The 12,761-nt window shown below is 47.2% G+C and overlaps 1 protein-coding gene across 1 annotated transcript in view; it reads left to right on the forward strand.

Annotated features, from left to right (window-relative positions):
- upb1 (ureidopropionase, beta) overlaps positions 1-12,761 on the forward strand; it is a 152,441-nt gene that overhangs the window by 118,378 nt on the left and 21,302 nt on the right. The window lies entirely within an intron of this gene.

The following is a 12,761-nucleotide window of genomic DNA, read 5'->3' on the forward strand; positions in this document are numbered from 1 at the left end:
GCATATGCATGGCAGATACAGTATAATGTGGATAAATATGAGGAAGGCAGATTATTATTTGAATGGGTGTAAATTAAGAGAGGTGGATACTCAGCGAGACTATGGTGTCCTTGTGCATCAGTCGCTGAAAGTAAGTGTGCGGGTACAGCAGGCAGTAAAGAAGGCAAATGGTATGTTGGCCTTCATAGCGAGAGGATTTGAGTATAAGAATAGGGATATTTCACTGCAATTGTTTAGGGTGTTGGTGAGGCCACAACTGAAGTATTGTGTACAGTTTTGGTGTCCTTATCTGAGGAAGGATGTCCTTGCTACAGAGGGAGTACAGTGAAGGTTTACCAGGCTGATTCCTGGGACGGCAGGACTGTCATATGAGGAGAGACTAAGTCAGTTAGGATTATATTCATTGGAGTTTAGAAGAGTGAGAGGAGATCTCATCGAAACTTTAAAAATTCTAACAGGAATAGATAGGGTAGATTCAGAAAGAATGTTCCCAATGGTAGGGGAATCCAGAACTAGGGTTCATAGTTTGAGGATTAGGGATAAATGTTTTAGGACTGAGGTGAGGAGGAATTTCTTCACCCAGAGGGTGGTGAATGTATGGAATTCACGACCACAGAATGTAGTTTCGACCAAAACATTGTCTGATTTCAGGAAGAAATTAGATATAGCTGTTGGGGCTACACGGATCAGGGGATATGGGGAACGGGAGGATCAGGATATTGAATTTGAAGATCAGCCATGATCATAATGAATGATGGGGCAGGCTCAAAGGGTCGAATGGCCTACTCCTGCTTCTAGTTTCTATGTTTCTATGTTAAAGATCCCTGACTTAGCTGAACAATTAGTGTCTCAGCCTGATCTGTCAGCCCAATTAGTGTCTCAGCAAATGTGACGCCACTGTTTAAAAAAGGAGGTAGACGAAAGGCAGGTAACTATAAGCCGGTTAGGTTAATTTATGTAGTAGAGAAAATGCTTGAATCTATCATCAAGGAAGAAATAGCGAGACATCTGGATATAAATTGTCCCATTGGTAAGACGCAGCATGGGTTCATGAAGGGAAGGTCATGTTTGACTAATTTGGTGGAATTCTTTGAGAACATTACATGTGCAGTGGACAATGGGGAACCTGTGGATGTGGTGTATCTGGATTTCCAGAAGGCATTTGACAAGGTGCCGCACCAAAGACTGCTACATAAGATAAGGGTGCACAGTGTTACGGGTAATGTATTAGCATGGATAGAGGATTGGTTAACTAACAGAAAGCAAAGAGTGGGGGTAAATGGGTGTTTTTCTGGTTGGCGATCAGTGACTAGTGGTGTGCCTCAGGAATCAGTGTTGGGACTGCAATTGTTTACAATTTACATAGATGATTTGGAGTTGGGGACCAAATGTAGTGTGTCAAAATTCGCAGATGACACCAAGATGGGTGGAAGGGCAAAGTGTGCAGAGGACGCTGAAAGTCTGCAAAGGGATAGAGATAATCTAAGTGAGTGGGCGAGGGTCTGGCAGATGGAGTACAATGTTGGTAAATGTGAGGTCACCCATTTTGGTAGGAATAACAACAAAATGGACTATTATTTAAATGGTAAAAAATTGCAGCATGCTGCTGTGCAGAGGGACCTGGGTGTCCTTGTGCAGGAATCTCAAGGAGTTGGTTTGCAGGTGCAACAGGTAATTAAGAAGACAAATGGAATTTTGTCCTTCATTGCTAGAGGGATGGAGTTTAAAAACAGCGAGATTTTGTGGCAGCTGTATAAGGTGCTGGTGAGGCCACACCTGGAGTACTGTGTATAGTTTTGGTCTCCTTACTTGAGAAAGGATATACTGGCACTGGAGGGGATGCAGAGGAGATTCACTAGGTTGATTCAAAAGTTGAGAGGGTTGGCTTATGAGGAGAGACTGAGTAGACTGGGGCTATACTCATTGGAATTCAGAAGAATGAGGGGAGATCTTACAGAAACATATAAGATTATGAAGGGAATAGATAAGATAGAAGCAGGGAAGTTGTTTCCACTGGTGGGTGAAACTAGAACTAGGGGGCATAGCCTCAAAATAAGGGGAAGCAGATTTAGGACTGAGTCGAGGAGGAACTTCTTCACACAAAGGGTTGTGAATCTGTGGAATTCCCTGCCCAGTTAAACAGTTGAGGCTACCTCATTGAATGCTTTTAAGGCAAGGATAGATACATTTTTGAACAGTAAAGGAATTAAGGGTTATGGTGAGCGGGCGGGTAAGTGGAGCTGAGTCCACAAAAAGATCAACCATGATCTTATTGAATGGCGGAGCAGGCTTGAGGGGCCAGATGGCCGACTCCTGCGCCTAGTTCTTATGTTCTTAGAACAAAGTGCATTAGAATGTCACCTGTTTGTTTTTAAAAGACACGGGAGCTTATTCAATCAAAAATAGAAACCAAGCCCAATAAGATATTAGCAGCGATGCTCAAATCTTGCTGTCGGTTTTCAGGAAGGTTTTGCAGGAAGGCAAAAATGTAGGAGGCAGAGAGGTTTTGTAAAGGAATTCCAGACCCAGTTGGGGCCTCGGTGGATAAAGACACAGCCGCTACTGATGGAGAAAAGGAAGTCACAGGTGCTCAAAAGGCCAGATTGAATGGGGCACAGAGTTCTGAGAGACACATTATAGGACTGGAGGAGTATAGGAGCTGGTGAGAGGTAAGACCATGCACAGATTTAAACAGGAACAGTTAAATAAGCAAAATACTGTGGATGTTGGAATCTGAAACAAGAACAGAGAATGGTGTCTGGCTGCATCCATAGGGAGAGAAAATGGAGTCAATGTTTCGAGTCCATTTGACTCTTCATCACAAGTGAAGAAAAGGAGAAATGTGTTGGATATTAAACTGTAGCTGTGAGAGATTGCAACAAGACGTTAGCAGCTTTAAGAACAAGAGACAGGTGGCCTGAGGTGGGAGTCAGGGATGGTTTTTGCATTGACACAATAAATGTATGGGATATTTTTTTAAAAGGGTTACGATGGAGCAGTGAGTCCACAGGGTGACTTTCAAACTCCAGACCAAGGCTGAGGACGGTGGGCAGGCAACCAACCAAAGAAAGGAGAGAGGCCCGACCCGGCTAGGGCAGGCCAGATAAAGACAGCAGCAGCCAGGCAGTGAGCGAGCAGCACATGCAGTCCTCGAGGCTCGAGGCATAGCTGCCCAAGTCAGAGGTGAGGAGTTGGGAGGTGCGAGGGCCAGACAGGCGCTGGCACGGTTTTCAGGGAGCAGCGGGGCGCTTGACCCGAGGCCAGGACTGAGAGTGAGGAGGACTGGACATCCGGATTGGCGAAGGCGAGAGCAGAGGCCAAGTCGGATATGCAGCAGCAGCAGCCAGGCAGCCAGCAAGCCACCGGCACACCTGCCAGCTTAGGTTGTTGAGGGGATCAGCTGCAGGGGCGACTCGAGCCCCAGGCCAGAGCTGAAGGGGCTGGGGAGGCCAGGGTGAGGTCGTACCATAGGCAGGCAGCATGAGCCTGCACTGAGGCAAGTCAGCGCGCGCGAGTCTGGACTCCGACATCCCTAACATCGAGATGGTAAATACAAGTATACCTTCTCAAAGGCAGATATGGGCAATAAGTGTTGGCCTGGCCTGGCCAGCAATGCCCACAGGCCTGAAAGAATCAAAAGGACATCTACAAACTGAATGTAGATGTCCATCATATAGTTAGAAGTCTCACAACACCAGGTTAAAGTCCAACAGGTTTATTTGGAAGCACGAGCTTTTGGAGTGCTGCCCCTTCATCAGATGAGTCAGGAGCAGCGCTCCGAAAGCTTGTGATTCCAAATAAACCTGTTAGATTTTAACCTGGTGTTGTGAGACTTCTTACTGTGCCCACCCCAGTCCAACGCCGGCATCTCCACATCATTATATAGTTGATGGAGCTGTGAGACTCCAGGCAATGTCTGCTGGGAGCTGTTATCTGAGATGTTCATCCAGCCAGAATTCAGCACCCACCACGATGGATCTCAGTGGGAAGCTGTTGCTGAAGCTTTGTACCCATACCTGCTGGAACCATTATTCAGGTGGGTACAGTGTGCTCCTGCTGTGATCAGGAGAATGGTCACAATTAACTCACCTTTCTCACAAGGCACTAGTGCAGAGCCCACAGCATATCGTTTCTATCTGCAGAGGGCTCAACACTACATTTCCCACTTACCAACTGCTGACTAATGTCCACCTTCCTTGAGTCACGTTTGGGGTAAAAGTAATTTGAGATGAAGTTGGACTGTGTGGGGGAGACTGGGCTGGACAATGACTGAGCCAAGAGCATCGTCGTCTCGGGACTGTTAGCCTGACTCATTAATGTGACCTGAGATTGGGTAAGTCTGTTAGTGGGAGCACCAAGTAAGGTCAAAATCCTGATGCAATCAGGCAGTCCCTGTCAGGTTAGCTGGGGGAGCGTCCCACTTTAGAGAGAGAACAAGTTGCTGTTTGATTCAGCCCCTCAAGGCTGCTCCATCATTCAATAAGACCCTGGCTGATCTGTTTTGTGTTTCAGATTCCACATTCCCATCTACCCCCCACCCCTCCATAACCTTAGATTCTTGTTAAGCAAGTAAATCTATCTATCGCCGCCTTAAAAATATCCAGTGACCCTGCCTCCATTGCTTTCTGATGCAGGATCACACAACTCTCTGAGGAAAACTTTTCCTCATCTCTGTTCCAAAAGGGTGACCCTTAACTTTAAAACAGTACCCCCTAGTTCTGGACTCACCGACAAGAGCAAACATCCATTCAGGGTCTTTCAATCAAGTCAGCCCTCACTCTACTGAACTCCAGTGGAAACAAGCCCAGTCTTTAGTAAGAAATAGCAGAGAATGAATAGAAGAGGAGAATGACAGAGGAGAAGGAATAGTGGCAAAGAGGTGGAGGAAGAGGAACATTAACTCAGAGGAGATAGCAATTGACATTTTTATGACATCTTTAACATGGTAAACATCCCAAGGTGCATCACTGTCAAACACAGAGCCATATAGGACCATGTGACCAGAAGCTTTATCAAGGTAAGGTTTTCATGAACATTGCAAGGTGATGAGGTCTGGGGCTTGAATTCCAGAGCTTAGGACCAACACAGCTGAAGCTAAAGCTACCACTAGTGGAGTCAGGGATATGGAAGAGGAATGCAGATTGCAGAGAGGCTTTGCAGGGTTGGTGGAAAAGACAGAGAAAGGGAGGGGGACAGACCATGGAAGAATTTGAAACTGAGGATACGAATTTTAAATTTGATGGACTACAAAACAGGCATTATAGGTCAGCTCTAACTCTCCCCTTGGTGTTCACACCTCCCTGTCTGCAGATTGAGCCTGGAATGTCTTCACTTTGGCCTCAAAACATCTTACAACTAGCTCAGAAATGACACCGGCATCTCTGACAACAAATCTAACAATTCTAATGTTCAGGAGAACCATGCCTCCCACTATTTGTCATTGTGCAATTATAGTCATGTATACCACAGAAAGAGGCTATTTGGCCCATTGAGTCCAGTCAAGCATGCCTTTCAGTTCTATTCTCTCATTCTATCCCTGTAGCCCTGCAAATTTATTTCCTTCATGTGTCTGTTGGATTTCCTTTTTGAAATAATTGATCACGTGGACAGTGAATTCCAGATCATTACCACTCACTGTGTACAAAGGTGCTTCCTCACATCCCCCTGTACATCTCACCCAAAACCTTAACTCGTGTCCCCGGTCCTGGCAATCCTGTTCACTTTAACTAAAAGTATCATAATCTTGTACACCTCAATCAAATCTCCCCTCAACCTCTTTTGCTCCAAGGGGAACAACCCCAGCTTCTCCACCCTAACCTTGTAACTAAATTCTGGTCAATCTCCTCTGTACTGTCTCAAAGACCATTGCATCCTTCCTAAAGTGTGGTGACCAGAACTGGACACAATACTCCAGTTGTAGCCTAACCACAGTTTTATAAAGGTTCAGTGTAATTTCCCAGCTTTTGTACTCAATGCCTCTTGTTATGAAGCCCAAGACCACCCTCTCAATATGCACAAATAGAACTGAGTGACCTGGCTCTTTAGGGTCTGGATTGCATTTCTCCCCAGCTGCCCTCCCACATATGTACCCACACTCCTTCACTCTTCCTGCTGAGGGTGCACTGTTTCCCTCAGATCCCATCCCATGCAGCTATTGTGAAGAAATCAGATAGTGAGCAGTTTCAAACTGGAATTATTGTTTGGCTGTCTCCTTCACTCAGTCTCACCTGATGGGATTGCTCATAACTCCTCGCTTTATCCTCGCAACAAAAGTTCCTCCCACGGGCAAAGTCTGTAACATTCTGTAAACTCAGGAGCTCAGAAGCAATTGTCATATCTCTCAATCTTATTCTCAACTAGGCATTCATCCAGCCCTTATTTTAAAGATGGTCTTCAATACGACTAACAATATGATTCACCACAGACTGTGAAAGGTTTCATCACCATGTTGAATATTTAATGGGAAGCACTCCATTGCTCAGATATGTGAGAACCTTTAGATGCAGAAAAACCTCAAAGGATCAGCCTACATACTTCCTTCTAATTATATCCTACATTCTTTGGTGTCCTGAATCTCTTCTCAGCAATAGAAGGTGTCATCGACAGCACTATCAAGTGGCATTCACTCACCGATAACCTGCTCAGTTTGGGTTCTGCCAGAGTCACTCAGCTCCTGACCTCATCACAGCCTTGGTTCGAACATGGACAAAAGAGCTGAATTCCAGAGGTGAGGTGAGAGAGACTGTCCGTGACATCAAGGCCGCATTCAACCGAATGTGGCATCAAGGAGACCTAGCAAAACTGAAGCCAATGGGAATCGGGAAAACTCTCTGCTGGTTGGAATCATTCCTGGGTACAAAGAAAGATGGTTGTGGTTGTTGAAGGTCAGTCATCTCAGCTCCAGGACATCTCTGCAGGAGTCCCTCAGGGTAGTGTCCTAGGCCCAACCATCTCCAGCTGCTTCATCGATGACCTTCCATCCATCAAAAGGTCAGAAGTGGGGATGTTTGTTGATGACTGCACAATGTTCAGCACCATTCTCAACTCCTCCGTTACTGAAGTTGTCCGTGTCCAAATGCAACAGGACCTGGACAACATTCAAGTTTGGTTGATATGTGGCAAGTAACATTTGCCACATGAATACCGAGCAATGAACATCTCCAACAAGATAAATTCTAGCCACTTTCCCATCACATTTAATGGCATTAACATGATAACTGTATTATCAATATTCTGGGGGTTACTAGAAAATGAACTGGACTAGCCATACTGTGGCTATAAGAGCAGGTCAGAGTCTGGAAATCCTCTGGCAAATAACTCACCCCCTCTAAAAAGCATTTTCACCATCTACAAGGCACAAGCCAGGATTGTGATGGAATACTCCCCACTTGCCTGGATGGGTGCAACTCCAACAACACTCAAGCTTAACACCATCCAGGACAAAGCAGTCCAATTGAATGGCACCCAATTCACCACCTTAAAAATTCACTCCCTCCACCACTGACACATGGTGGCAGCAGTGTGTACCATCTACAAGATACACTGCAGCTCACCAAGTCCCTTCAGCAGCACCTTCCAAAGCCATGACCACTACCATCTAGAAGGACAAGGGCAGCAGACATATGGCAACAGCAACGCCTGCAAGTTCCCTTCCAAGTCATTTACCATCCTGACTTGGAAATATATCATCTTTCCTTCACTGTTGCTGGGTCAAAATCCTGGAACTCCCTTCCTAACAGCACTGTGGGTGTATCTACACATGGACTGCAGCGGTTCAGGAAGGCAGCTCAACACCACCTTCTCAAGGACAATTAGGGATGAGCAATGAATGCTGGCCTAGCCAGCAATGCGAACCAATAAATGAATAGATTTAAATAACACGTTTCAATGTGTGGATTCCAACTTACCAATTCCAACCCTAGCTCCAGAATCCATTAAATCCCACATTTGGATTGTGCCTTTGAATACTTCAGTTGAATTAGCCTCATGGGTCATCATAAATGCAGGACAGTGGTGAGCACTGCTGCCTCACAGCACCAGGGACCCGGATTCAATTCCTGGCTTGGGTCACTGTCTGTGTGGAGTTTGCACATTCTCCTCGTGTCTGCGTGGGTTTCCTCCGGTTTCCTCCCACAGTCCAAAGATGTGCGGGTTAGGTTGATTGGCTATGCTAAGTTGACCCTACTGTCAGGGGGATTAGCAGGGTAAATACATGGGGTTATGGGGATAGGGCCTGGGTAGAATTGTGGTCAGTGCAGACTCGATGGGCAGAATGGTCTCTTTCTGCACTACAGGGATTCTATTCTATTCTATGATCATCACACTCATTCATGTGAACTACTCAGGAAATATTATTGAAGTTCAGTGACTGGGTCAGAAAGTCAGTGAACGACGCATTGCACTTATCCCTGAGTCTCTCAGATGCTCCAAGCCCATTATCACCGGAACCCCCCACTGCTCCTCACACCCCCAAACCCCCCCACTGCAGAGCATCATGAAGTTAAATCAGAAACATCGACTCCAGATGCCATGATGTTTCATAGCGTCAGGTCAAACAAGGGTAAGGAAACCTTCTGCTGACTTTCATCCTCAGCTCCTTCGCCCCATTCTTCAGTACTCCTCCATGTTGAACATCACTGGGAAGAGGCACTGAGGGTGGCAAGTGCACAAAGTGTACTCTGGGTGGGGGACTTCAATGCCCATCATCAAGAGAGGCTCTGAAGCCCCATAACTGAGCGAGCTGGGCGAGTCCAAAATGACATGACTGTCAGAGTGATCCCGCGACAGCTGGAGAGAGAGAGTGATCCCGCGACAGCTGGAGAGAGAGCCAACTCCTGCTCCAGCCACAAGGAAGGATCTGCAGCAAACAGATCCGTTCCCGAGTGACATTAGCTGCTCAAAGGATGCAGGTACATGAGCCTGTAGCTCCCCTCTGTGGCGGAAGATTCTGCAGCTTTCACAGTTGTCAGCAATGCCAGAGAAAAATTTTATAAGCCTGCTTGTAGACAGCACGATTCATTCTGGGGAGAGGTGCGGAGTAGTTTGTGTGCGTGTGTGTGCACGTGTGGTGGGGATGGGGGGGGGGGGGGCGAGGGGTGGGGGGAGGGAATGGTTGTGGGGGGCAGGGTTCTTGCTTTGATGTCTGAGATCTAATTGGTGGCACAGTGGGTTAGCACTGCTGCCTCACAGCGCCAGGCACCCAGGTTCGATTCCTGGCTTGGATCACTGTCTGTGTTGAGTTTGCACTTTCTCCCCGTGCCTGCGTGTGTTTCCTCCGGATGCTCCAGTTTCCTCCCACAGTCCAAAGATGTGCGGGTTAGGTGGATTGGCCATGATAAACTGCCCCTTAGTCTCAGGGCATTAGCAGGATAATTACGGGGATAGGGCTTGGGTGGGATTGTGGCCAGTGCAGGCTCAATGGGCCGAATGACCTCCTTCTGCGTTGTAGGGTTTCTATGATTTCTATGATCTGAATCCGGTCTGTGGGATCTGTCCAGACGCAATCCCTCATGCAAGATTAATGCTCAGGGCTGGTCATCGTAGAGTCCACAGCATGAGATGGTTCTTTATAATACAGTCCTCTATCACCATCACACATGCTGGTGAACCAGGCCACCTTTGTGTGAGTTTCAGCAACAGCTGACATTTACCCATCACCCTGCCTGCATCTGGACTATTCCATCATCCCATGCAGCCTCGCCTGAGCATCTGTGGGCCTGAGAAAGCAGACACTACATTTGATTTGATTTGATTTATTATTGTCACATGTATTAGTATACAGTGAAAAGTATTGTTTCTTGCCCGCTATACAGACAAAGCATACCGTTCATAGAGAAGGAAACGAGCAAGTGCAGAATGTAGTGTTACAGTCATAGCTAGGGTGTAGAGAAAGATCAACTTAATGCAAGGTAAGTCCATTCAAAAGTCTGACAGTAGCAAGGAAGAAGCTGTTCTTGAGACGGTTGGTACGTGACCTCAGACTTTTGTATTTTTTTCTTGACGGAAGAAGGTGGAAGAGAGAATATCCGGGGTGCGTGGGGTCCTTAATTATGCTGGCTGCTTTGCCGAGGCAGCGGGAAGTGTAGACAGAGTCAATGGATGGGGGGCTGGTTTGCATGATAGATTGGGCTATATTCATGACCTTTTTTAGTTCCTTGCGGTCTTGGGCAGAGCAGGAGTCATACCAAGCTGTGATACAAACAGAAAGAATGCTTTCTATGGTGCATCTGTAAAAGTTGGTGAGAGCCGTAGCTGACACGCCTAATCTCCTCAATTCTCTGAGAAAGTAGAGGCGTTGGTGGGCTTTTTTAACTATAGTGTTGGCATGGGGGGACCAGGACAGATTGTTGGTGATCTGGACATCTAAAAACTTGAAACTCTTGACCCTTTCTACTTCGTCCCCGTTGATGAAAACAGCGGCATGTTCTCCTTTACGCTTCCTGAAGTCGATGACAATCTCCTTCGTTTTGTTGACATTGAGGGAGAGATTATTGTCACCGCACCAGTTCACCAGATTCTCTATCTCATTTCTGTACTCTGTCTCGTCATTGTTTAAGATCCGACCCACTACGGTATTGTCGTCAGCAAACTTGAAAATCGAGTTGGAGGGGAATTTGGCCACACAGTCATAGGTGTATAAGGAGTACAGTAGGGGGCTGAGAACACAGCCTTGTGGGGCACCGGTGTTGAGGATGATTGTGGAGGAGGTGTTGTTGCCTATCCTTACTGATTGTGGTCTGTGAGTTAGGAAGTTCAGGATGCTGTTGCAGAGGGAGGTGCGGAGGCCCTGGCCACGAAGTTTGGAGATGTGGGAATAATAGTGTTGAAGGCTGAGCTGTAGTCAATAAATAGGAGTCCAACATAGGTGTCCTTGTTACCTAGGGCCAGGGAAATAGCGTCTGCTGTGGACCTGTTGCAGCGGTAGGCAAACTGTAGTGGATCCAGGTAGTCCGGGAGGCTGGAATTGATTCGTGCCATGACTAACCTTTCTAAGCACTTCATAATGATGGATGTCAGAGCCACCGGCCGATAGTCATTAAGGCACGCTGCTTGGTTTTTCTTAGATACCGGGATGATGGTCGTACTCTTGAAGCAGGTAGGGACTCAGATTGTTGTAAAGAGAGGTTGAAGATGTCTGTGAATACCCCCGCCTGCTGATCCGCGCAGGATCTGAGTGCTCGCCCGGGTACCCCATCCGGGCCAGTCACTTTCCATGGGTTGACCTTCGAGAAAGCTGCTCTGACATCTGCAATGGTGACCCAGATACAGGTTCATCCAGGGTGGAGGGCATGCTCTCGCTGATCTCTTGCTCAAAACGGGCGTAGAATGCATTGAACTCATCAGGGAGGGGTGCATTGGAGCCGGCGATTTTACATGCCTTCATCTTGTAACCTGTTATGTCTTGCAGACCTTGCCATAGTTGGTGGGGTCGATGTGGCCAGCCTGGGACGCTAGCTTGGTCCGGTACTGTCATTTGGCATCTTTGATGGGTCTCCTTAGATCGTATCTGGCTTTCTTATATAGGTTAGTGTAGCCTGACTTGAACGCCTCAGACCTGGACTTCAGCAAGCAGTGGATATCCCTGTTCATCCATGGCTTCCGGTTGGGGAAAACACAGATTTGCTTCTTTGGCACACAGTCTTCTACACACTTACTAATGAAGTCAGTTACAGTAGTGGCGTACTCGTTCAGGCTGGTCGCAAAGTTTTTAAATACTGACCAGTTAACTAACTCCAAGCAGCCCCGTTGGAGATCATCCGCTTCCTCAGACCAACATTGCACAGCTTTCTTTGATGGATTCTCCCGCTTCAGTTTTTGTTTGTAAGCTGGGAGCAGGAGCACAGGCTTGTGGCCTGATTTGCCAAAGTGTGGGCGGGTGATAGAGCGGTAGGCATGTTTGATATTTGTGTAGCAGTGTCTAGGATGTTTGGGCCTCTGGTGGAACAGGAGACGTGTTGGTGGTAACTTGGTAGTTCGCTCTTGAGCTTGACCTGATTGAAGTCCCCGGCCACAATGAACAAGGCCCCGGGATGTTTCGTCTCAAGGCTATTCGTAGTGGTGTATATTTCGTCCAGCGCGATCTTCACGTCCACATGGGGTGGGATGTAAACTGCCATCAGGATAACGGAGGTGAACCCCCGTGGAAGGTAGTAGGGACGGCATTGTAGCGTCAGGTATTCTAGGTCTGGGGAGCAGAAAGTTGTCAGTGTTGTTATATCTAGGCACCACAAGGCGTTGATTAGGAAGCAGACCCCACCTCCCCTAGCCTTGCCTCTCCATTCGATCGATTGAGAAGCCCTCTGGTTGTATGGCACTGTCCGGTGAAGCAGGAGTGAGCCATGTCTCCGTGAAACAGAGTACACAACAGTCCTTCAGTTCTCTTTGGAAAGTGAGTCTGGCTCTAAGTTTGTGTAGCTTGTTTTCCAGAGATTGGACATTTGCAAGCAGTAAGCTGGGGAGAGGGGGGGCCTTGGGACCGCATTGTTTCACACTCACCTGCAGACCTGCACGTTTTCCATGCTTCCTGGTGTGTCTGCTGCTTTTTGAGCCTGCTGGATGCTTGTTACGATTAACTAATTAACACCATTTTGGTGTTAATTGTGACAAGCATACAGCAGATGTCGTGAAGCTTTGCCCTGATCCTATTTGAAACCTCCACATTTTTATTCCAGAAGTGTCAGATGTCTACAGGGAAGCAAGGCACACTGACGGCATTCCCACCATCAACATTCCCATGTGGATAGCCCATCAGAGAGTTGCCT

The sequence above is a fragment of the Mustelus asterias genome, chromosome 13, assembly GCF_964213995.1.
Source record: "Mustelus asterias chromosome 13, sMusAst1.hap1.1, whole genome shotgun sequence".
NCBI lineage: Eukaryota > Metazoa > Chordata > Chondrichthyes > Carcharhiniformes > Triakidae > Mustelus > Mustelus asterias.